Genomic DNA, 27485 nt, shown 5'->3' on the forward strand with positions numbered 1-27485 from the left:
AATGCAAAACATTATTATCATTATCATTATTATTATTATTACTGTCGAAGGCTTTCACTGCCTTGCTGTGAGTTTATGGCCATGCCCCAGAAGCATTCTCTCCTGACGTTTCGCCTGCATCTATGGCAGGCATCCTCAGAGGTTGTGAGGTGTGTATATTATTATTATTATTATTAGTAGTAGTATGTTATTATTGTTAATAATAATATTAGTATATTATTATTGTTATTATTACTATTGTCGAAGGCTTTCACTGCCTTGCTGTGAGTTTATGGCCATGCCCCAGAAGCATTCTCTCCTGACGTTTCGCCTGCATCTATGGCAGGCATCCTCAGAGGTTGTGTGTATATTATTATTATTATTATTATTATTTGTAGTATATTATTATTATTATTAGTAGTAGTAGTAGTAGTAGTAGTATGTTGTTATTATTATTATTATTGTCGAAGGCTTTCACTGCCTTGCTGTGAGTTTATGGCCATGCCCCAGAAGCATTCTCTCCTGACGTTTCGCCTGCATCTATGGCAGGCATCCTCAGAGGTTGTGAGGTGTGTATATTATTATTATTATTATTAGTAGTAGTATGTTATTATTGTTAATAATAATATTAGTATATTATTATTGTTATTATTACTATTGTCGAAGGCTTTCACTGCCTTGCTGTGAGTTTATGGCCATGCCCCAGAAGCATTCTCTCCTGACGTTTCGCCTGCATCTATGGCAGGCATCCTCAGAGGTTGTGTGTATATTATTATTATTATTATTATTATTTGTAGTATATTATTATTATTATTAGTAGTAGTAGTAGTAGTAGTAGTATGTTGTTATTATTATTATTACTGTCGAAGGCTTTCACTGCCTTGCTGTGAGTTTATGGCCATGCCCCAGAAGCATTCTCTCCTGACGTTTCGCCTGCATCTATGGCAGGCATCCTCAGAGGTTGTGAGGTGTGTATATTATTATTATTATTATTAGTAGTAGTATGTTATTATTGTTAATAATAATATTAGTATATTATTATTGTTATTATTACTATTGTCGAAGGCTTTCACTGCCTTGCTGTGAGTTTATGGCCATGCCCCAGAAGCATTCTCTCCTGACGTTTCGCCTGCATCTATGGCAGGCATCCTCAGAGGTTGTGTGTATATTATTATTATTATTATTATTATTTGTAGTATATTATTATTATTATTATTAGTAGTAGTAGTAGTAGTAGTATGTTGTTATTATTATTATTATTGTCGAAGGCTTTCACTGCCTTGCTGTGAGTTTATGGCCATGCCCCAGAAGCATTCTCTCCTGACGTTTCGCCTGCATCTATGGCAGGCATCCTCAGAGGTTGTGTGTATATTATTATTATTATTATTCGTAGTATATTATTATTAGTAGTAGTAGTAGTATGTTGTTATTATTATTATTATTATTATTGTCGAAGGCTTTCACTGCCTTGCTGTGAGTTCATGGCCATGCCCCAGAAGCATTCTCTCCTGATGTTTCGCCTGCATCTATGACAGGCATCCTCACAGGTTGTGAGGTGTGTATATTATTATTATTATTATTAGTTCTAGTATTAGATTATTATTAGTAATAGTATGTTGTTGTTGTTATTATTGTCGAAGGCTTTCACTGCCTTGCTGTGAGTTTCTGGCCATGCCACAGAAGCATTCTCTCCTGACGCTTCGCCTGCATCTATGGCAGGCATCCTCAGAGGTTGTGAGGTGTGTATATTATTATTATTAGGATGTTATTATTATTATTGTCAAAGGCTTTCAACTGCCTTGCTGTTAGTTTATGTCCATGCCCCAGAAGCATTGTCTCCTGACATTTCACCTGCATCTATGGCAGACATCCTTGGAGGTTGTGAGGTGTGTATATTATTATTATTATTATTATTATTATTATTATTATTATTATTATTATTCTTGAATGTCTCCCCAGACTAAAGGGTGCTCCATGGGTAGAGATTTGTATCTGTGTACCTTACTGTATGTATTTTATGTTCCTATGTTTACTTGGTTGCACCCCGCCTCCAGCCATCAGGAGAGGCAGGTAATAAATAAAATGATGATTATTATTAATATTAGGAATAATATTAGAGGGGAGGGATGCCTGGATGTTGTTGTTGTTAGAGAGAAGGGAGGGATGCCTGCGTTGTTGTTATTATTATTATTATTATTATTATTATTATTATTATTATTATTAGAAAGAGGAGAGGGATGCCTGGATAGTATTAGTACTATTAGTATTAGAGAGAAACCTGGATTTTTTTTATTATTATTATTATTATTATTATTATGGGAGGGATGCCTGGATATTATTAGAATTATTATGAGAGAGAGGGGGAAATGTCTGGATGTTGTTGTTGTTATTATTATTGTTATTAGAGAGAGGCAAGGAATTCCTGGACAGTATTAGTATTATTATTAGTATTATTTTTATTAGAGAGAGGGGAGGGATCCCTGGATATTATTAATATTATTAGTATTATTATTAGAGAGAAGAGAGAGAAACCTGGATATTATTATTATTATTTTATCACACAGCGAACAAGATAGACATGCTGGATTTCGTATCACAAAATCACAAGTTGATCACTTCCCAATTGTTTAGGACTGTGTGATGTATTTTCGGATGATGCGTGCAGATCCCAGTAGGGTGGCCTTTTGCAGTTGGCAGATCGTAATTTTGTCAATGTCTATTGTTTCCAAATGCCGGCTGAGATCTTTTGGCACGGCACCCAATGTGCCCATCACCACTGGGACCACCTGCACTATAATAATAATAATAATAATAATAATAATAATAATAATAATAATAATAATAATAATTCCATTGTTGGTTCAATTCAGAATTCTGTTTGATGGCAGGTACAACTAGAACTCCCAAATGTTTATGTCTATTTTCCCCAAGGTTAAGGTAAAGTTTTTCCCTGACATTAAGTCCAGTCATATCTGACTCTGTGGGTTGGTGCTCATCTCCATTTCTACACCAAAGAGCCGGCGTTGTCCATAGACTCCTCCAAGGTCATTTGACTGGCATGTTTCCTTCCCGCCTGAGCGGTACCTATTGATCTACTCACATTTGCATGTTTTCAAACTGCTAGATTGGCAGAAGCTGGAGCTGACAGCGGGAGCTCACTCCGCTCCCTGGATTCGAACCACCGACCTTTTGGTCAGCAAATTCAGCAGCTCAGCGGTTTAACCCACTGCACCACCAGGGGCTCCGTTTTTCCCCAAACCTCTCCAGTATTTTCTGTTGGTCATAGGAGTTTTGTGTGCCAAGTGTGGTTGAATTCCTTTGTTGGTTCCGTTCAGAATGCTCTTTGAGGGCAGATACAACTCGGAACTCCGAAATATCTGTGTCTATTCCCCCAAACCTCTCCTAGTATTTGCTATTGGTGATGGAATTTCTATATGCCGTGTTTTGTTGGCCGGGCTGTGGCGCAGGCTGGTTAGCAGCCAGCTGTAATAAATCACTCTGACCAAGAGGTCATGAGTTGGAGGCCAGCCCATGTCGGGGTGAGCATCCGACAATTAAAAATAAAATATAGCCCCTGCTCGTTGCTGACCTATGCAACCCGAAAGATAGTTGCATCTATCAAGTAGGAAATTTAGGTACCACTTATATGTGGGGAGGCTAATTTACAACACCATAAAAATCATGCAGTGCCGTTGGAATGAGGAAGTGCCATCACAGTGGATGATGAAGCAGCTGCTCCCCCTGTGGCTGGAATCAAGCATATCCTCAGGAAGCTGAAAGCTGGAGAAGGTTTAGATTGCCTCTGTGTCTGTCTCTGTTCTATGTTATATGGCATTGAATGTTTGCCTTAAATGTGTACAATGTGATCCGCCCTGAGTCCCTTTTGGGGTGAGAAGGGCGGAATATAAATACTGTAAATAAATAAATAAATAAATAAATAAATAAATATTTGTTGAATGTGGATAAACAAAACCATGGATGTTCAACCTGTGGATACAGGGGTCGTACTGTGGAGTCAAATCCTATGAGTAGTTGTCTGAAGGGAGGCCTTGTTCTCTTTACTAGTGTTTATGCCTATATAGGTATGTAATTGTATAGGATTAAGTATCGTATATACTCGAGTATAAGCCGACCCGAATATAAGCCGAATTTGTGAACCCAAAGCTTCTGTGTTTTTTGTGTCTTCCTCTTAATCAAAACACACTACCGTATATACTCGAGTATTAGCGAACCCGAATATAAGCCGAGGCACCCAATTTTACCACAAAAAAAACTGGGAAATCATTGACTCCAGTATAAGCCGAGGATGGTAAATTTCAGAAATAAAAATAGATACCAAATTTACATTAAAATTACATTAATTGAGGCATCAGTAGGTTAAATGTTTTTTGAATATTTACATAAAGCTCTAATTTAAGATGAGACTGTCCAACTCTGATCAAATCATGATTCTCATCTTCTTTAATGTAAATGTGCTTATGTATCCCTTTAATAATAATAGAGTAAAATAATATATGTAATAATAATAATAATAATAATAATAATAATAATAATAATAATAATAAAAACAACAGGAAAAACTCAGCCACTATCAGGACCTCAAGATTGAACTTCAAAGACTCTGGCAGAAACCAGTACAGGTGGTCCCGGTGGTGATGGGCACATTGGGTGCCGTGCCAAAAGATCTCAGCCAGCATTTGGAAACAATAGACATTGACAAAATCACGATCTGCCAACTGCAAAAGGCCACCCTACTGGGATCTATGCACATCATCTGAAAATATATCACACAGTCCTAGACACTTGGGAAGTGTTTGACTTGTGATTTTGTGATACGAAATCCAGCATATCTATCTTGTTTGCTGTGTCATAATAAAATAATAAATAATACAGGAAAATAATACACATAGTAATAAATAGAGTAAAATAATAAATATAATAATAATATCAGAGTGAAATAATAAATGTATTATTAATGATAATAATAAAAATAGAGTAAAATAAATATAATAGTAGCAACAATAATAGAGAAAAATAATTAATTTAATAATACGAATAATAATAGAGAAAAATAATAAATGTACCATATGTTCTTGAGGATAAGCTGACCCAAATATAAGCCAACCAGGACCCCCACCCGAGTATAAGCCGAGGGGGGCTATTCAGTCTTAAAAAAGGGGCTGGAAAAACTAGGCTTATACTTGAGTACCCTGTTTCCCCGAAAATAAGACAGTGTCTTATATTAATTTTTGCTCCCAAAAAGGCGCTAGGTCTTATTTTCAGGGGATGTCTTATTTTTCCACAAAGAAGAATTCACATTCATGGTTGATTTTTTTAAAAATGAAAATTTATTATCTACTGTACAGTAGTTGTCATCACAAACCAGCATAACCAAACTGTGAATCCTTTCAAGAATTTCTATATTATATTTTATTGCTATACTGTTGGATTTCGTTTCACAAAACCACAAGTCGAACACTTCCCAAGTGTCTAGGACTGTGTGATGTATTTTCGGATGATGCGTGCAGATCCCAGCAGGGTGGCCTTTTGCAGTTGGCAGATCGTAATGTTGTCAATGTCTATTGTTTCCAAATGCCGGCTGAGATCTTTTGGCACGGCACCCAATGTGCCCATCACCACCGGGACCACCTGCACTGGTTTCTGCCAGAGTCTTTGAAGTTCAATCTTGAGGTCCTGATAGCGGCTGAGTTTTTCCTGTTGTTTTTCATCAATTCGACTGTCACCTGGGATGGCGACATCAATTATCCAAACCTTGTTCTTTTCCACAACTGTGCTATCTGGTGTGTTGTGTTCCAGAACTTTGTCAGTCTGGATTTGGAAGTCCCACAGTATCTTTGCGTGTTCATTTTCCACGACCTTTGCTGGTTTGTGATCCCACCAGGTCTTTGCTGCTGGCAGGTGGTACTTGATGCATAAGTTCCAATGGATCATTTGGGCCACACAGTTATGCCTCTGTTTGTAGTCTGTCTGTGCAATTTTCTTACAGCAGCTGAGGAGATGATCAATGGTTTCATCAGCTTCCTTGCACAGTCTGCATTTTGGGTCATCAGCTGATTTTTCAATCTTGGCCTTAATTGCATTTGTTCTGATGGCTTGCTCCTGGGCTGCATTATATTATTATATGATTATTATTATTATTATTATTATTATTATTATTATTATTATTACTTGTTGCTATCTTTATTTCCATGTACAACAATCTATGGTATGTACATTTACCGATCCTGCATGCTTCCAAACAAAAACTTTGCTAGGTCTTACTTTTGGGGGAGGCCTTATATTTAGCAATTCAGCAAAACCTCTACTAGGTCTTATTTTCTGGGGATGTCTTATTTTCAGGGAAACAGGGTATATACAATATTTCTGCTAATCTAGTAGTTCGAAAACATGCAAATGTGAGTAGATCAATAGGTACCGCTCCGGCGGGAAGGTAACAGTGCTCCATACAGTCATGCCGACCACATGACCTTGGAGGTGTCTATGGACAACGCCGGCTCTTTGGCTTAGAAATGGAGGTGAGCACCAACCCCCAGAGTCAGACACAACTGGACTTAATGTCAGGAGAAAACCTTTATCTTTACTAAGTATTTGGAAGCTTTGTTTTTTGAAGGCACTTCTCAGAAGATCCATCATAACCTGGAAGGAAAATTCTGGGTGGAAATTGGGAAACTTTCCCCATTTCTAATAGGACTACACTGACAATCCTGACCTATTGTTGAATTACATTGTAAATCTTTCTTGTCCAAGCTTCTTGAAGAAAATACGTCAGGACCAACTTGGATGTTGAAGACCTTTGTTGGCAGAAAACTTGGATCATAATTTGCTAAGATCATGTTATTGGGCAGAGGGAATTTCTCTCATTTAGTGCCACCAGCCTGGAACATTATTTATAGTCATGTGAAGGCGACGTAAGCTCAAAAATTGCTTTCTATAGATAGGTTATTGCCAGCATTGATTTTGAACGGGGTGGCACAAAATTGCAATTTGATGTCGCAAACGAAAATGGATTTACTGTTCTACTGGAATTAAACTGTCAGACCCATCTTACAGTGACAGCACTTCTTTTCTTTCTTTCCACCAATGATACAAACATAAAAATATGGGCTGGGATTATTTTGGAAACAATAAGTGAAGCTCTTACGATGTTTCGTGACCCTTGGCTGAAATGGTACTATTTTAGTTTATATGAATGGAACCATAAAGCCTAGATACAGAACTGGGCATACATGATGTCATTTATATAACTGAGGACTTTTGTTTAAAACAGGGATAAATAAAAGATATACTGGGTCTAAGACTTTGGAGATGGCTTGCTGAAAACAAAAATGACCATTCTGAAATTTTGCTTGTATAGAGTTCACTTTTATATTGCTCAGTTCTCATTTTGAATCTTAAAGGAACTATCCAAGGTTCTAGAAATAGTTCCAGCAGTGCTTTTAAAGTCTTTATTAAAATGGAGTATATATATTTTCCATTGTATAAAAGTAAAAAGTAAAGGTTTTCCCCTGACAGTGAGTCTAGTTGAGCTGAAGAGCCGGCATTATCCATAGACACCTCCAAGGTCATGTGGCCGGCATGACTGCATGGAGCGCTGTTTATTTATTTATTTATTTACAGTATTTATATTCCGCCCTTCTCACCCTGAAGGGGACTCAGGGCGGATTACAATGAACACATATATGGCAAACATTCAATGCCAACAGACAAACAACATATATAGACAGACACAGAGGCATTTAACATTTTTTTTCCAGCTTCACGATTCCGGCCACAGGGGGAGCTGTTGCTTCACTGTCCAGTAGTGGCTGTTAACTTCCTGCCGAAGGAGTACCTATTGATCTACTTATATTTGTTGCATATTATATACAGAGAATACAGGGAATCAACAGTCCTTTTTAACTTCCATAAATATGCCTCAGTGCCTTAGAAATAACAAGGCTTTAGAAAGTCGGCAGCCATCTTCTTTCCTGGCTGTTCCCAGTCAGCACTCTCTATCACTTTAAGGTAAAACCTGCTCAAACTGGTTCCCTCAGCAGCATGGCAGAGAAAATAACCAATCAGATTGCCAGTTCTTCACAGGCTCAGCCAATCAGCTGCTGACACATGTTTTTCCATACATAATGGTGTCTTTACAAACCTCCACAACATTTGAATGTTTTTGAACTGCTAGGTTGGCAGAAGCTGGGGCTATCAATGGGAGCTCACCCTGTCCTGTGGAGTTGAACTGCCGGCCTTCCAGTCAGGAAGTTCTGCAGCTTAGTGGCTTAATCGGCTGCATCACTACGGCCCCTACCCATTGTGTAAGGAAGGAATATTTTTTTTTAAAAAAAAACAAAACAAAAAACCATGATCCAAAAATGCATTTTTACCTTCCCAAAGTATATCGAAAGTGTATCAATGTGTCACAAAATATTATGTGGACATTTTGACAATCATGACTTGTTAATTTGTTTTAAATGCATTCTTTGATGTCTTTATTGTGATATGTGAGCCGCTCCGAGTCCCCGTTGGGGAGATGGAGGCGGCATACAAAAATAAAATAATAATAATAATAATAATAATTATTATTATTATTATTATTATTATTATTTTGAAGCACCACAGCTCAAGTTGAAACAGGCTATCACCAAGGTGGAGAAGTTCAGAGGAGGACACTTAAAAATATTCAAAGGTCTAGAAACTGAACTTTGTGAGGAACTTTGGTGGCAATTTCCAGAGCTGGATAGGTTTGGCTTGGAGAAGAGACGAATGAGTGCACAGACTCACATTCTCCAACTGATTTTTAGAATTATTTAGTGCAGAACATTGAGCAGATACAAATATTCTGTTTGGTAGGTTTGTGATAATTTATGCTAGCTTCTTCTGCCAACCTAGCAGTTTGAAAACATGCGAATGTGAGTAGATCAATAGGTACTGCTCCAGCGGGAAGGTAATGGCGCTCCATGCAGTCATGCCAATGGCCACATGAGCTTGGAGGTGTCTATGGACAATGCCGGCTCTTCGTCTTAGAAATGGAGATGAGCACCAACCCGCAGAGCTGTAGTTCAACCATTTTGGAAGGCTTCGGTTTGAGAAAGGCTAGGTTGTGCTCACAAGCAGAGCATTTAATACAGAATATGGGGAAATATGCAAGTGGAGTTCTTAAAGCTAATAACCTGCCACAGCGTTCGTTCATCTGTGTATTACATATGTGCACATTCATTTGGAGATAATTTCTTAGATGATTCACACCAGTGAGTCAATCTCAGAAGGTCTCAGAAGGTCACCACCAATCTGCCTTAGAGATCTGTCCAGTATCGAAATATATGACAAATATGTCAGCCCAAGACTGCAAGCAAATATTTTTGGCCATTATATTGAGCCATAGTTAAGATAAAGAGAAAGAAAAAAAAACCTGCACAGAGAGGAAACAGTCTTCCAGATGCTGTTGGTTTGCATTTCCCAGCATTCATCAGTCTTGCTTTCTAGGTTTGAGGACAATTGCAGTCCAACTGCATCTGTATATGTGGAGAAGATGGCAAGAGTAGAGGGCATCATTCCTGATCCCAATGCAGTTATTGTGGGGATTTGTAAAAAGACACCATGATGTAATCGGTTGACTGGAAAGGCATGTGTCAACAGCTGATTGGCTGAGCCAGTCAGGAACCAGAATTCTGATTGGCTACTGTCTTTAGGTTGCTGCTGAGACAAACGGTTTTAACTGCCACTTTCACCTGAGAGAGTGAAGAGAGTGCTGACTGGAAACAGCCAGGAATTTAATGGCTGCCAACTCTCCGAAGCCTGATTATTTATAAGGCGAATGAGGAAAATTTAAAGACTGTTTAAAGGGATGGTTTATTCCCTCTGTTCGCTGTGAGAAATAAAAGAGACTACTGTATATATGTTGTTGCTTGGTTGCTCTGTTTGACCAGGAGCCCCCGTGGCGAAGTGCGTTAAAGTGCTGAGCTGCTGAACTTGCAGACCGAAAGGTCGCAGGTTCAAATCCCGGGAGCGGAATGAGCGCCCGCTGTTAGCTCCAGCTCCTGCCAACCTAGAAGTTTGAAAACATGCAAATGTGAATAGATCAATAGGTACCGCTCCGGCAGGAAAGTAATAATAATAATAATAATTTATTTGTTTGACCAGTCATATTTGTTTGACAGCAGGAAGGTAAAGGCGCTCCATGCAGTCATGCCGGCCACATGACCTTGGAGGTGTCTACGGACAACGCCGGCTCTTCGGCTTAGAAATGGAGATAAGCACCAACCCCCAGAGTCAGACATGACTGGACTTAACGTCGGGGAAAACCTTTATCTTTACCTACTGTATATATATTGTTGCTCTGTTTGATCTATTGAAGTGAGATAAAGTTACTGTTACTTATTTCACAAACCTGAGTGGCACGTTATTACACTGCAGGGTAAATTTTGTTTCAGAAGCCATGGTAAAGCTTCTATTTATTTACATCTACAACCTCCAACAGTTATGGCACGAGAAGATATCTCACACAATAGACTTCTTCTAATTGTCATCTATGTTATGACTATATAAATAGGATGGAATGGAATGTATTGATGGGATGGAGTGGGACATATCATCTCCATGTTTATCTGAACTTGTGAGCAGAACCTACATACAGATGTGTATGTTTCTCCTTATGTTTAAGCAAGCAGAATTTTGCATGGATTCAGCATATGAACATGTAGATTCTTCTCATTTGGGCAAATGGTCCTTTCTTCTCTAAGGAACTGAACGAGACTAAGACCTTCCACAAACTTAATAGATTGTGAGTGGTGGCACTTATTTCCCATGCCAGTAAGATAATGCTCAAGATCCTGCAAGGCAGACTCCAGCAAGAGCGAGAGTTGTCAGATGTCCAAGCTGGGTTCAGAAAAGGCAGAGGAACAAGAGACCAAATTGCCAATATCCGAATGCTGGATAATGGAGGAAGCCAGGGAGTTTCAGAAAAAAAATCTATTTCTGCTTTATTGGCTATTCTAAAGCCTTCGACTGTGTGGATCATAATAAACTATTATTATTTACAGTATTTATATTCCGCCCTTCTCACCCCGAAGGGGACTCAGGGCGGATTACAATGAACACATATATGGCAAACATTCAGTGCCAACAGACAAACAACATACATTAGACAGACTCAGAGGCATTTTAAACATTTTTCCAGCTTCATGATTCCGGCCACAGGGGGAGCTGTTGCTTCACCATCCAGTAGTGGCTGTACTTTTTCATTCCTTTCCTCGTGTTTTGCTGGCAGTTTTATGGTGTTGTAAATTAGCCTCCCGCATAAAGCGTCCCTAAATTTCCCTAATTGACAGATGCAACTGTCTTTCGGGGCTGCATAGGTCAACAGCAAGCCGGGGCTATTAATGGTCGGAGGCTTAACCCGACCCGGTCTTCGAACTCATGACCTCTCGGTCAGTAGTGATTTATAGCAGCTGGTTACTAGCCAGCTGCGCCACAGCCCGGCCCCAAGAGTTGGAAACGACTGTGCGATTGAAGAATAGAAGAAGAAAAGGTGGTTTCCATCATCATGCTTGATTTCAGAGCTATCTGATGTACCACATGAATAGATTCAGCCCTTGAGTAGATCCTTTAAAGCTCAGACTACAACCTGGAGCAGATTCGCCAACGCACTGAGATGGTGTGAAAGCCACCTCAGATATTGACCAAGGACAACGCATTGGCATGGATTTGAGAATTTGAGACCTATGTTTTCTGGAGTGCTTAAAATCAGGCCTATCCTTTTCATTGTCCCTCTTCCTCCCTTGCTTACCATTTCAAATGCATTCGCATTTCCATTTGTTTGGAAGGAGGGATGTTTTCTGGGTCACGATCCCAGCTGTGGGCTAAGCTTGCAGACTCAAGCCTTTGACTGAATTTGGGGTCAACACAGAGTCACATCTCCCTGGCAGCCGTTCCCAGAGGATTTGCCGAATGCTTGGCAAAGAGCATCAGGCGGAGTGAGGTGGGGTGGGGGTCCTTGAAGTGGTCGCCATTAACCTCAAGCAAGACAAACATTGATTATGTTTGAATAACAAAGCCAGAGCAATTTCCACTCTCTGATGATGGATGATAATCTTGCAAAACACAGGATGCTTGAAAGCCAAAGGTTTGCAAATGCGAACAAATTGAAGGTGTCCCGAGGAGGGAAAAGAGGTCACATCATTTTAAGGGGGTGGGAAGGCAAGAGCGGACTCTGGGCTATTCTGCAAACAAGGAAACTCCAACCAAAATAAAGCCTTAAGTACAGTAAGTTAAGAGAAAATGTTTCATCAGAAAACTAACAGTGGAACCGTGGATTTTGTTACCTCCATGCATCTTGATGGTCAGTAGTTTGGATGGCTTCTAAAGGGTCAAGACAAATACCGTATATACTCAAGTATAAACTGACCCGAATATAAACCGAGGCACCTAATTTTACCACAAAAAACTGAGAAAATATTGACTCTAGAATAAGCCGAGGGTGGTAAATTTCAGAAATAAAAATATATACTAATAAAATTACATTAATTGCGGCATCAGTAGGTTAAATGCTTTTGAATCTATATATATAAAAGAGTGATGGCATCACGGTGACCCACAAAACAACAAAGCTACAGGCCCCCCAACCTCGAAATTTGACAACACAACCCATCATTCATGCCTCTAGGTTGATACAACAAAAAGAAAAGAAAAATAAAGTCCTAATTAGAGATAGAGAGGAATAATTGCTTTTATCCAATTGCTGCCAGTTAGAAGGCTAAGCTCCTCCAACTTGGTCTCCTAGCAACCCAAAAAATAATAATAAAAAACACTAAAAATTAATACAATAAAATACTATAATAACAGAAAATAACTAAAAATAATATAAGAAAATAATAAAATATAATAAATAAAAATATAACTTACAATAAAATTAATTAAAAAATTGCAAATAACGTCAAATAAAAATTACACAACAATTTTTAACCAATACTACCACCACTTTGCCACAGCAACGCATGGCCTGGCACAGCTAGTATTTACATAAAGCTCAAATTTAGGATAAGACTGTCCAACTCTGATCAAATCATGATTCTCATCTTCTTCAATGTAAATGTGCTTATGTATCCTTTCAATAATAATAGAGTAAAATAATACATGTAATATTAATAATAATAATAAATACAGGAAAATAATACAAGTAATAATAGAGTAAAATAACAATTGCAATATTAATAATAATAAGATCAGAGTGTAATAATAAATGTATTATTAATAATAATAAAAATAGAGTGAAATAAATGTAATAGTAGCAACAATAATAATAGAGAAAAAATAATAAATGTAATAATACCAATTATAATAGAGAAAAATAATAAATGTACCATATATTCTCGAGTATAAGCTGACCCAAATATAAGCCAACCAGGACCCTCACCCGAGTATAAGCCAAGGGGGGTTTTTCAGTCTTAAAAAAAGGGCTGAAAAACTAGGCTTATACTCAGGTATATGCAGTATGTAGAGTCTACAGAACTTAGGTTGACCTAGTACGGTCATCTTTGGTTGTTGTGTATTTTCCGGGCTGTATGACCATGTTCCAGAAATATTCTTTCCTGACGTTTCGCCCACATCTATGGCAGGCATCCTCAGAGGTTGTAAGTTATATATATATACACACAACAACCCTGTGATCTTGGCCATGAAAGCCTTCGACAACACAGGGTCAGTGTTGGTTAGTACTTGGATCGGAAACAGCCAATGAATACCAGGCTTTATTTCAGAGGAAGGAATTGACGAAATCATTTCTGACCATCCTTTGCCTAAGAACATCCTACGAACAGGTGACTCGAATGCACAGAAAAATAGCTTGGAAAAGTTATGTAGGCCATAGAATGTACGAGATAGCTTTGGGATTTAAGGAAGTATAGTCAAGAAAATGTTACCAAGCTCTGGGAGAATAATTCTCAGTGGCTACTACTCATAATGCATAGATTATACATTAAATATATTACAAATATGCTTCTTGTTAGAGTTACAAGCTTGGTAGATGTAGGGAATGCTCTGGATGTAGTATATCTTGATTTCAATAAGGCTTTTGACAAAGTCCCCTATGACTTTCTAGCAAGCAAACTAGTCAAATGTGTAGGCAACAACCACTGTTATGTGGATCTGTCATTGGTTAAGTGACCGAACCCAAAGGTGCTCAGTAATGGTTCTTCTTCATCATGTGACTAGTGGAGGGCTGCAGGGTTTGGTCCTGGGCCCAGTTCTGTTCAACATCTTTATTAATGACTTGGATGAAGGTTTAGAGAGCATGCTTAGAGAGCATGCTTAGCAAGTTTGCGGATGACACCACATTAGGAGGGATAGCAAATACTCCAGAGGACAGGATCAACATTCAAAATGACCGTAACAGATTAGAGAGCTGGGCCTGGATTGACAACAGTCCATGTGAAAGAGATCTTGAAGTCTTCGTGGATAGCAAGTTGAATATGAGCCAACAGGATTTTGGGCTGCATTAAAAGGAATATAGTGTCCAGATCAGCGGTTCTCAACCTGGGGGCCCCAGATGCTTTTTGGCCCACAATTCCCAGAAATCCCAGCCAGTTTACCAGCAGTTGGGATTTCTGGAAGTTGAAGGCCAAAAACATCTGGGACCCCAGGTTGAGAACCACTTGTCTAGATCAAGGGAAGTCATGGTGCCTTTGTATTCTGCTTTGGTTAGACCTCACCTGGAATACTGTGTCCAATTCTGGGCACCACAGTTCAAAAGAGATATTGACAAGCTGAAAGATGTCCAGAGGACAAAACACCCGGAGGGCCAAAGTTTGCCCATGCCTTGGTTAGATGCATCCTTTGAGTCCTCAACCTGTGTTGAGGAGCAGAACATTATTCTTTCCAACTTCTGTGACTCCTTGGTAGAAGCAAGGATTTCATATCAAATAGGCAGGCTGTTCTTTAGTTGTCAACTCTGAGTCCAGAAGAACTATTTAAGGAACTTCTTTCCTACAGCAGTCTCCAAGTTAGCGGATAATGTATGCATTTCAGCTTCTTTTAAAGAGCAGGACACATTCTTTGATGAAAACTCACTCATTATGTGCTCTGATGCTACAGTATCACTCTAAGGCATTCTTGAGAAGCCAAAGATGGCATCTGGGAGCAACAGGGAGGAAGGCAAAGGAATCCTAATGATTTTGTTCCCCACTTCTCTAGAAATTCATCTGACTCCAATGGGACCCATGTGCTCAGGCCAAGGATGTTCCAAAAAAGCTCAGCTTGAGTCTTGGATGTTGCTGCAAGGCTTAAGATCCGTGCCACCAGGATCAGACCAAAAACAGGCCAGATCTCTGTTCCTACAGCATCCCATCTCTGTTCCTACAGAGAACGGAAAATGCACAAAGGAAGTGCATACATGCAAGGGCACACCTCCACTCCTATTTGTCTAAAACTTTTATCCAGAGAATCATATAATCATATAATCATAGAGTTGGAGGAGACCACATGGGCCATCTAGTCCAACCTCCTGCAATGCAGAAAAAAAAACACAATCAAAGTATCCCTGACAGATGGCCATCCAGCCTCTGTTTAAAGGTTTCCAAGGAAGGAGCTTCCACCACACTCCGAGGCAGAGAGTTCCACTGTTGAACAGCTCATACGGCCATCCCTTGTTGAATGAAGGTTTCAGGGAGTAGTAGTCCTGAAAAGTAACTTTTCCCACCTCTCCATAGCTATCAAGGTATCTTGGTTATCTCCAAAAGGAGACTTGTATGTCTTGCTGAGCCATCCTTCCCCCCTGAAAAGCCTTCTCCCATGCTCCTGCTCCTGGGACCAATTTGCCAGTGATCAAATATTCTTCTGTAGCGGCGTTAAAGTGAAAAATCACCAGCGATAACTTTGGGGTTGAGAGAGAGAGAGAGAACTGCTGACTTGAAATCTGACGTGAGACTCCATCATTTATACTAATGAGCTCACTGGTGGGAAATTTATAAGACATTCCTTTTAGAAAAGAGAAGTAAATAACCTTCAAATAACGGTAGGTCTTTTAAATTGCACATATAAGAGACACACACATATACACATGCATGGCAGATCTTGTTACAGCATGCTTTAACAAGTCCAGCGTGTTCCTGATAAATGTTCCATCCAGTCGCAACCTCTTCCAAAGGGTTCAAAACCATGGATAGGTCCTGATTCACTGTAACCACTGAAATGGAAGTCATAAGGCACAAAGAAGATCCAAAAAAAAAAAGGGACACAATTAATTAAATATGAGGTATTTCCTAGCTTATGAGATCTGGCTCTTTAAGTAGATCATACGATTATTTATTATTATTTATTTACGATACTTTTACCCCGTCTTTCTCATTCCGGAGGGGACTAAAGGCGGCTTCACAATGTGGCAATAATTCAAACAAAAACCAAAAACATTCATTTAAATAATAAAACATTAAAATACAATTAAAACAATTAACATTTAACTCTGACAACAGAGTAAATTACGTGATCCAAGAGCATACTAATGGTTTTTGGAAATAATTGTTGGAGACAGCTTGAATTCTGGGCATTTAAAAATGGAAGAATGTCAGAGTATTTGCAGCGCAGCAGTAGTTGGATGGAAGCAGTGGAACGCAGAATGAAGAGACACTCAGAGACATTGGCAAAACTATTTACAAAGTTTTACTGTATGCAGCAATAATCAACACAAACAGACTTGCAGACGACAGACGAACACAGGACTGCTCTGTTCTCCAACAGAACTTGACTCGAACTCTAGGCAGACAGAACTCAACTGAACTGAAGCAATTGTTATGCACAAACACTTGTGTCTGGATACTCCCTAGTTCCAGCCACGCATCAAGGTCATCATAGCTTCTTGGTAATTAACTCTTTCCACATTATGGCACGTTCTGGATGATGCAATCAGTTGCAATACAAACATGGCACAAATTGCATTTAAACACGATCAATACACAAATCCCACATTAACAAAGAAAACATCATCATCATTGGTAACTAAACATATGGATTGATAGAGCAATAGTGTATTATCGTGATGATACAATTTATGTACAGTAGAGTCTCACTTATCCAAGCTAAACGGGCCAGCAGAAGCTTGGATAAGCGGATAACTTGGATACAGAGGCGGTCCAACCATAAGGCGAAATAGGCATTTGCCTGTGGCGCCATCGTCCCGGGGGCACCATCGTCCTGGGAGGAGGGCACCACTCTCCACCTCCTTCTCTTTCGGGCCTTCCAGTGGCCGCGCAGACCCACTTTCGCACCACGCAAGCCCACCTTTGGGGCCTTCAGAGATTGTGAGGTCTGTAGGAACTTGGAAGCTAGGTATGTGGGGTTTATATATCTGTAGAAGGTCCAGGGTGGGAGAAAGAACTTTTCTTTGAAGCAGGTGTGAATGTTGTAATTAATCACCTTGATTAGCATTTAATGGCCCTGTGGCTTCAAGGCCTGGCTTCTTCTTGCCTGGGAGAATCTTTTTTTGGGAGGAGTTAGCTGTCCCTGATTGTTCACTGTCTGGATTTCTTCTGTTTTCAGAGTGTTGTTCTTTATTTATTGTCCTGATTTTAGAGTTTTTTTTAATACTGAGTGCTATCTGGGTTATCTAAGTCCACACTGCCCTATATCCCTGTTCAATGTTTAGTGCTAAATTTGCAAATATAGTAATTCCTACATAACATTACCATGTATTGAACTGCTTTTTCTATTGATTTGTTGTAAAACATGATGTTTTGGTGCTTAATTTTTAAAATCATAATGTAATTTGATGTTTTATAGGCTTTTCCTTTATACTTCCTTATTATCCAACATTTTCGCTTATCCAATGCTTTTATTTTTCAGTGATTGGTTTGGGGGGGGGCGCCAAAATTCTGTTCGCCTACACTTGAAAAATACCTAGGGCCGGCTCTGCTTGGATAATAAGGAGGGATTAAGGAAAAGCCTATTAAACATCAAATTAGGTTATGATTTTACAAATTAAGCACCAAAACATCATGTTATACAACAAATTTGACAGAAAAAGTAGTTCAGTACACAGTAATGCTATGTAGTAATTACTGTATTTATGAATTTAGCACCAAAATATCACGATATATTGAAAACCTTGACTACAAAAATGGCTTGGATTATCCAGAGACTTGGATAAGTGAGGCTTGGATAAGCGAGACTCTACTGTACCTATTAGGGCTGTGCAAAATTATCTTTAGTCCTCATAAGTCGGATAAAATTCATTAAATTTGTACTTACGATGTAATATCTGATACGTGAGTTGCTAGGAGACCAAGTTGGAGGAGCTTAGCCTTCTAACTGGCAGCAATTAGATAAAAGCAATTATTCCTCTCTCTCTCTAATTAGGACTTTATTTTTCTTTTCTTTTTGTTGTATCAACCTAGAGGCATGGATGATGGGTTGTGTTGTCAAATTTCGAGGTTGGGGGGCCTGTAGTTTTGTTGTTTTGTGGGTCGCTGTGATGCCATCACTCTTTTATATATATAGAAGATGAGTAAAGAGTAATCTCACTGCAGTGTCTTCCAAACTTGGATCCTCAAATGTTGATGGATCTCATCTCCCAGAAGCTTCGGTATGGCCAATGGATAGAGATACTGACCCAGCAACCATAGACCAATCATTTTGTGACCTGAGCTTTGAAGCAACTATGGATACACTGGGCATCTCTTTAAATATAGATGTTTCACAGGCTACCGAGAGCAAGCATGAGGGACTTCCCTAATTTATATGCTTTTCGATCCCACAATTAAATGCTTCAGACTTCTCTGTGAAAAAGTTCAAAAATTTTGGAAAACAATTCACGAAGAGACTCAAAAAATATTGGACAAAAAATTCCTCATGAAGCCTGAATTATATTTATTAGGAATTGTGGACACTTCATTAGAATGGAGCACAAACGATGATAAACTTTTTATATATATCTCAACAGCGGCCAGAATAACCTTAGCAAAACAATGGAAAACTGAACTGATCCCAGAGACTGAGCAGTGGCTGGAGAAACTAGACGAAATAAAGAATATGGATAAACTTACTTGGTATTTGAAAGAAATCAGAGGTAAACCGACAAAGAAGACAAACTGGGAAAAAATGGACATGTACTTTCAACAAAGGGACAAGAAGAAACGAACCGGGACAATGTTAGAAAGTTAATTGAAAAAATTACAGTACCGAGTTAAGGGAAAGAACGGAAGTTTTTTTTTGGAAATAATCCCCCTTCCCTCCTTTCCTGTGTTTTCCTTACGTTCCTATTTGTGCATCACTCCCTTTTTGTACTTACAGTAGAGTCCCGCTTATCCAACGTAAACGGGCCGACAGAACGTTGGATAAGCGAATATGTTGGATAATAAGGAGAGATTAAGGAAAAGCCTATTAAACATTAAATTAGTTTATGATTTTACAAATTAAGCACCAAAACATTATGTTATACAACAAATTTGACAGAAAAAGTCGTTCAATATGCAGTAATACTATGTAGTAATTACTGTATTTACGAATTTAGCACCTAAATATCAGGATTTATTGAAAACATTGACTACAAAAATGCGTTGGATAATCCAGAACGTTGGATAAGCGAGTGTTGGATAAGTGAGACTCTACTGTATTTCTCTCCCCTTCCCTTTTCCTCCCCCCCCCCCCCCCCATGGTTTTTCCTCACAGGTATTCCTCGTTTTTAAATTGTTTTGTATATCACACTGTTTGTTTTTCACTTATCCTTTCAATAAATAAATAAATAAATAAATAAATAAATGCTTCAGACTTGATGAGCATTTCCTTACAGCTCTCAAGGCTAATTTAGATAGAACTATCAAAACGTCTCCTTTTCATTTGCTTGTTGTGAATGTATTGTCCCGGTAGGACTCAATGTCACCACAAATGGATTCTCCGAACAATGCTTAGCTGACTCCTGCGTTCACTAAAAGCTGCGGCATAATTGCAACTACGGGTAACCACCACAACCAAAGACGTAATTTCTAATGGTTCCCCAAACAATAACTACGATGGCTGTGCTTTGTGTAGGTGAGGCACCCGGCTTTAAACTTCACGGTGTTTGCGTCTGGAAACAAAAGCAGCTTGATTTCATTATCGCAACGTGTACGTCATGAAACGCTGCGTCGTCTTAAACTGTTGCTTCGAACCACAAGATGTATGGGAAAAAGAAAAGAAAAGGCAATATAGTCCCAGTGTCAGAAAGTCAGAAGTGTGGGGTAGGATTGCATAATATTATTATTTCCTGATCTTTCAAAAATCAACATAGCCCCATTAAGAACAATCCTGGTATCTTAGTTTTTAAGCCTGTTCCTGAGGTTTTTTGGGGACCCTGATTCAGAAAATGGCATTGGATAAACTACATCAGCTCTAGTTTCTTATTTATTTACAGTAGAGTCTCGCTTATCCAACGTAAACGGGCTGGCAGAACGTTGGATAAGCGAATATGTTGGATAATAAGGAGAGATTAAGGAAAAGCCTATTAAACATCAAATTAGGTTATGATTTTACAAATTAAGCACCAAAACATCATGTTATACAACAAATTTGACAGAAAAAATAGTTCAATACACAGTAATGCTGTGTAGTAATTACTGTATTTACGAATTTAGCACCAAAATATCATGATATATTGAAAACATTGACTACAAAAATGCGTTGGATAATCCAGAACGTTGGATAAGCAAGTGTTGGATAAGTGAGACTCTACTGTATTTACCGTATATACTCGAGTATAAGACGACCCGAATATAAGCTGAGGCATCTAATTTTACCACAAAAAAAACTGGGAAAACATTGACTCTGGTATAAGCTGAGGGTGGTAAATTTCAGAAAAAAAAATATAGTAGAGTCTCACTTATCCAACATAAACAGGCCGGCAGAACGTTGGATAAGTGAATACGTTGGATAATAAGGAGGGATTAAGGAAAAGCCTATTAAACATCAAATTAGGTTATGATTTTACAAATTAAGCACCAAAAACATCATGTTATACAACAATTTGACAGAAAAAGTAGTTCAATTCGCAGTAATGCTGTGTAGTAATTACTGTATTTACGAATTACGAATAATAAAAATAGAGTAAAATAAATGTAATAGTAGCAACAATAATAGAGAAAAATAATTAATGTAATAATACCAATAATAATAGAGAAAAATAATAAATGTACCATCTATTCTCGAGTATAAGTTGACCCAAATATAAGCCAACCAGGATCCTCACCCGAGTATAAGCCGAGAGCGGCTTTTTCAGTCTTAAAAAAAGGGATGAAAAACTAGGCTTATACTCGAGTATATACAGTATTTACAGTATTTATATTGAAGGGGACTCAGGGCGGATCACAATGGACATATACATGGCAAACATTCAATGCCATTAGACAATATGACATATATAGACAGACAAAGAGGCAATTTAACATTTTCCAGCTTCCGGCTGCATGAGGGTATGCTCGAATCCAGCCACCGTCCACTTGTGACACTGAGTCCTCGATGGAGTACTTCCTCATTCTTCCGAACGCTGCTGGAAGGTTTTATGGTGTCGTAAATTAGTTAAATTAGCCTCCCCACAAAGTGGTACCTAAATTTCCTACTTGATAGATGCAACTATCTTTCAGGCTGCATAGGCCAACAGCGAGCTAGACTATTAAATGGTTGGGAGCTCACTCCTACCCAGGCTGGATTCGAACTCATGACCTCTTGGTCAGTAACGATTTATTGCAGCTGGCTGTGTGTGTATACATACATATACATACACCGTGCACACAGTCCACTTGCCTCATTTCCAACAGACCTCACAAACTCTGAGGATGCATGCCATAGATGTGGGTGAAACGTCAGGAGAGAATGCTTCTGGAACATGGCCTTACAGCCCGGAAAACTCACAGGAACTCAGTGATTTCAGAAAGTTGGAGGAACTGGCCAAACCATGAAAAATTCATGGAGATCTCCATAAGTCGACAAATGGGTTTGTATTGTCTTCATTGTTCTCGTTGTATCCAAGGAAGGTCCTCCCAAATATTTGCAATGGTTTCAAACCTAATCTGTCTTTTCAACCCAGTTCACAGTCATTTTTTTTTTAAAATGCTGTATTGTGCATGGCATTATTAGCGCTTGAAAGTTTCTTTGTCCGCCAGTCTTGGCCAGTCACAATCACAATGTTGGTTAGCCTTGGAGAGTCCAGACTCGGTATGAATTGCTATTAATTATATCAGGAAAAGCTCTTAATTATATCAGCGAAAGCATTTTCCTAATCTGGCCTGAATTCTAACCACACTTGAATGAATGGCCTTTTTTTCAAAAAAAGTACTTTCGAAGTTGGAGAATGACAGCTTTAATTGATAAGATGACTTTAGTGCTGAAAGAATAAATGCTGCTTAAAAGATCAGACCCATTTTCTAAAAATTCGTGGGCATTTTTGCAGCTCAACAACACAGCAGTTGTCTTTTCTGACTGATTGGCTGATTGATTTTTAGCTCTTACAATCTAATATGCGGTACATATACAATCAAAATAATATTCATTTTTTAAAGGGGAAAAAATGAAACAATACAGGGCTCAGACATCTCTGTCCCTTCCCTGGTCTTGATTATAATGAATAGAAAGAATTAAAATGAGAAACATAATTTATCCTACTTTTTTTCCATGCCTGGAGCAACTTGAGAAACTGCAAGTCGCTTCTGGTGTGAGAAAATTGGCTGTCTGCAAGGACGTTACCCAGTGGATGCCACCATCCTTGTGCGAGGCTTCTCTCTTGTCCGCACGTGGAGCTGGAGCTGATAGAGGGAGCTTATCCGCACTCTCCCCGAGTTAGATTCAAACCTGCAACCTTCGGGACAGCAACCCAACCTTCAAGTCAGCAGTTCTGCCGGCACAGGGGTTTAACCCACTGCACTACCGAGGGCTGCATACCATTGTAGTCCTACCATTATAGATGCAGCTAAAGAATCCCGTGAAATTGGATTAAAGAGGTTGTTTGTTGAGTGTTTGAATCCTTGCTCAGCCATGGAAAGTCACATTATCTCAGCCCAAGAAAGACAACAAATGCAAAACCTTTTCCAAACAAATCTTGCCAAGAAAACCTTATAATAGATTCCTCTTGGTGTTGCCGTATATCCGAATGAACTTGAAGGTACAAATATGTGAAACTTATACAAATGAGGACACATTTCTGCCCAACAAACTTTTCCAAACTCTGTCAGATGAGGCCCTTCCACGTGAGATGGATGGATTTTAAGATGTGATGCTCCATCTATGCAATGGTAAAAGTTTTCCCCTGACATTAAGTCTAGTCATGTCTGACTCTGGGGTTGGTGCTAATCTCCATTTCTAAGAGTCGGCGTTGTCCAGAGACACCTCCAAGGTCATGTGGCCGGCATGACTGCATGGAATGCCATTACCTTCCTGCTGGAGCGGTACCTATTGATCTACTCACATTTGCATGTTTTCGAACTGCTAGGGTGGCAGAAGCTGGGGCTAACAGCGGGAGCTCACCCCGCTCCCTGGATTCAAACTGCTAACCTTTTGGTCAGCAAGTTCAACAGCTCAGTGGTTTAATCCGCTATGTCACCCATGCAATACCTACCTTGGAGATATTTACCTGGTTCCAACTTTGATGCTATTTTGGTGAGTCAAAGGTGAATCTGTTTCTGGAAACTATGACTTTCACTTGTCTAGTCTACTTCCCTTTCAATGCTAATCAAGGTGGCCAATTGCAACTTGCCTCCAACAAACAAGAATTTTTTTCTCCCACCCTGGACATTATTCCACAGATACATAAACCCCACTTGCCTCGTTTCTAACAGACCTCACAACCTCTGAGGAAGTCCGCCATAGATGTGGGTGAAACATCAGGAGATAATCCTGGAACATGGCCACATCCTGGAAAACTCACAGCAATCCAGTACTTTTAGCATTATCTAGATTTTTTAAATCCTTGCAGACTATGTCTTCACCAGGAGTATCCTACGCATGTCTGTTCAGAAGTAAATACTGTTATGTTATGTTAGGCAATCCCTCGTAGCTCAAGGATGATGGTCCTCCAAGTGTAGTGTTTTGGTGGTGGGTACGTAGGTGGCTGTGGAGACCTAGTCTTGGCCTGCATGTTCTTCCGCCGTGAAGACATCGGTTTCCGAATGTAGTATAATTGGTTGGGGTATGTGAGGGATAGCAAAGAAATTAATATTTGCAAGCAGGAGGTGAACATGAGCAACAACCAGTATGACACCACTACCACTCCAACACAAACAATCTAATGGAAAAAAATAAGGTTTAGTCTCCTTTGTAAATACATATGAAATAGGTTTACTCACAAATATGAGAGGTTTGTGAGTTCTTTGTCACCAAGTGCACTCTGAGGACTGAACTGCAATTTTGTTGACTTTGTGAGTAGATAAATAGGTACCGCTCCGGCAGGAAGGTAATGGTGCTCCATGCAGTCATGCCTTGGAAGTGTCTATGGACAATGCCGGCTCTTTGGCTTAGAAATGGAGATGAGCATCAACCCCCAGAGTTTGACACGACTGGACTTAATGTCAGGGTAAAACCTTTACCTTTGTTGACTTTGGGGAGCAGAATATGGTAAATAACGTTCCCCACGAGGCACTTTGAGTGGAGAAAAATATATTTTTGCAGATGGGAATGGCCTTCAAGGCTCACCAGAGAGTCAGTGACTCCTAACCTCCCTACAGTTGCCCAACTCTTGTATAGAAGATTGAAGTAATACTTTCTTAACCTCTCCTTCCAAACTTCCCTGACATTTATTCGTCCAGTTCCATGCGATTTGGCTTTCTTGCCCTTTCTAAATCCAATACTTTCTGGATGGCACTCTTCAGGGAAGCCTTTCAGTAGTTGCCAAAAGAAATTGGAAACTTTTCAGGGAGTTTTTGATAAGAGAAAATGGCCGGTCTAATGGTGTATGTGTCTCTCTTACAGGGAACCTGGATTCCTCATGACCCGGCTTACATCCAAGGAGTGCCAATTGCCTTGAAGTCAGATAAATCAAGTTTGCAAGCCTTTCGTCATTTATCCTCTATTGATGGCCAGTTATGCTCACTTTGAGGACGTGGACTTGCTGATTTGCCCCAGTTATTTTGGTTTCTGCTGAGCCAACGTTAAGCCGGGCAGCGGGATGGCATGAGCCCATTATGGAAAGCATCTTAGGGAGTTCAGTGCCTTTCCGTGTCAGTTTTATAGCAGAATCCTGCCACAGCATTGAAGGCAGCCTGTTTTTTTAAAAAGAGACAACCTTGAAATGTATAAAATGAGAATAGATCTCCGTCATGCGTGCCTATGTGCCTTGCAGTGACACTATGAATTCCGTAGGGTTTTCTAAGGCAAGGAATACTCAGAGGTAGTTTGGAAAGTTATGACGGAAAGTTAAAATTTCACTCTTCAAATAGGTATGTACAGATGTTTATTTATTTTTATTTATTTATTTACGGTATTTATATTCCGCCCTTCTCACCCCGAAGGGGACTCAGGGCGGATCACTATGCTCACATATACATGGTGAACATTCAGTGTCATTAGACATACAACATATATAGACAGACACAGAGGCAATTTAACATTTTCCAGCTTCCGGCTTCATGAGGGTATGCTTGATTCCAGCCATGGGGAGCTGCCTCTTCACGGTCCACTTGTGACACTGAGTCCTTGATGGAGTACTTCCTCATTCTTCTGCACACTGGAGGAAGGTTTTATGGTGTTGTAAATTAGATAAATTAGCCTCCCCACATAAAGCGGTACCTAAATTTCCTACTCGACAGATGCAACTGTCTTTCGGGCTGCATAGGTCAACAGTTCATCAAGTTAGCAAATGTTGACAGATGTAAACAGATGTAAACATTTCTCTTATCACTGCCACAGTTCTTATCACAGTTAGCAGACAGGTCAGCTATTTCAGGTATCATTAGCAACTTTTAATTACAATTCAGCAACCAGGAAGTTAGTCATATTTTAGAATTGTGCCTTCAAAATTTAGCTTTCATTCATTCATCTTTCGTTCAGTTCCTTCAAACCAAATATTCATATTTCATCCCGTGACACAGACTGTGATGGCTGTTTCTGTTACAGGTAATCCAATGGATGATTTCATCAATTTCTTCTAGTTTTTCCAACCCTTAAGCCATTCCATCCTAGGGTTGTTGTGTGTTTTTCAGGCTGTATGGCCATGTTCCAGAAGCATTCTCTCCTGACGTTTCACCCACATTTTTGGCAGGCATCCTCAGAGGTTGTGAGGTATATTCAAACACACAACAACCCTGTGATTCCAGCCATGAAAGCCTTCGACAACACATTTCATCCTATTTTTTCATCACAGCAAAACAAACACCCGGACTAAAATTTGTAAGCATTTTCTTGAACCTATCCCCCAGTATACTATTTTCATATGCATTTTTGTTTTGATACAGTATGTGAATTTTTCCCTTGTGCATCATTCTTCCCTAGTGCACACATTGTAGGGTGCTTTTTGCGCTCTTGTTCATAGAATCGCATCTAAGAAGCTTATGTACCAAAGAATAACAAATATTACAATTTGCAATTTGATGCAGGAAGGGCAACTTGGGTGATTGGGTTGTTGTATGTTTTCTGGGCTGCATGGCCATGTTCGAGAAGTATTCTCTCCTGATGTTTCACCCACATCTATGGCAGGCATCCTCAGAGGTTGTGAGGTATATACCATCTGTTCTCTAAGCTGGCAATCTGCTACATCTGCTTCCTTGGTATCTATGGCATGACCTGTCTCTACACACTCTACTGGCTCTTTCAACAACCACTCAAAAAATACTCCTTTGACTTTGTACTTCTTCACAATCTCTGAGAATGTCTGTTGCACCTCAGTGCTAGTTCATCTTGCTCTTAACACACACCCCACCACAGAAGACTTGATTTTTACAGTTTATTGATAAAGGATAGCAAAGTTTTAATAAAAAGCAGTAATCCAGTTGCAAAGGCAATCTGCAGAATATATTTCAAAGTCTCTGTAGAAAATAGTTCAAAGTCTCTAATATAGCAAATCAGTTTGGAAAAACAAGGTAGTGTGAACTCCAAAATACAATCCAAACACAAGATTTAGGCATTAACAAAAGAATCTTTTTCAATGAGCAGAGACAAGGCAGGAATTAAGCTTCCAAAATCAACGTTGCTTCGTCTGAAATCTTTCCCCAATTCTCCCTATTTAACCATGCTTACAGGCTAAGAAAGCATTCCTCTGACCTTGAGTTCCCACACGTTTACTAGTGATTCTCACAGAATGCCTGAAACGATGAACACTTAACCTTCACCTTGTATCTCTATGTAAATAAGACTCCTCCGACTCGCTGCCAGAGCCACCTGAACTTTGTTGATATTCTAAATCTTGTGAAAGGTCACCCTTATCACTAACTTAAGCTTCCCTGCTAGCCTGCGGCCTCTCTGACAATTCAGAGCCTTCAATATTTTCTTGGTCAGCCTGCATTTCTATTGGATAAACACAGACGTTTATTCTAAACAATGTAATGAGCTATATAAAACAC

At 39.3% G+C, this 27485-nt stretch overlaps 2 long non-coding RNA genes across 2 annotated transcripts in view; both read left to right on the plus strand.

Annotated features, from left to right (window-relative positions):
• On the plus strand, positions 1 to 19729 carry LOC134293579 (uncharacterized). Its single transcript, XR_010000532.1, has 2 exons — positions 1 to 1718; positions 18911 to 19729. It is a non-coding gene; the product is annotated as an uncharacterized LOC134293579 (long non-coding RNA).
• Positions 1 to 27485, plus strand: part of LOC134293578 (uncharacterized) — a 45504-nt gene that overhangs the window by 178 nt on the left and 17841 nt on the right. The window contains exon 2 of the long non-coding RNA XR_010000531.1: positions 24901 to 27485. This exon is cut by the window's right edge and continues 17841 nt beyond it. This is a non-coding gene — a long non-coding RNA (uncharacterized LOC134293578). The remainder of the gene's footprint in view (positions 1 to 24900) is intronic.

Source organism: Anolis carolinensis, unplaced genomic scaffold, assembly GCF_035594765.1.
Source record: "Anolis carolinensis isolate JA03-04 unplaced genomic scaffold, rAnoCar3.1.pri scaffold_9, whole genome shotgun sequence".
In the NCBI taxonomy this organism is placed as follows: domain Eukaryota; kingdom Metazoa; phylum Chordata; class Lepidosauria; order Squamata; family Dactyloidae; genus Anolis; species Anolis carolinensis.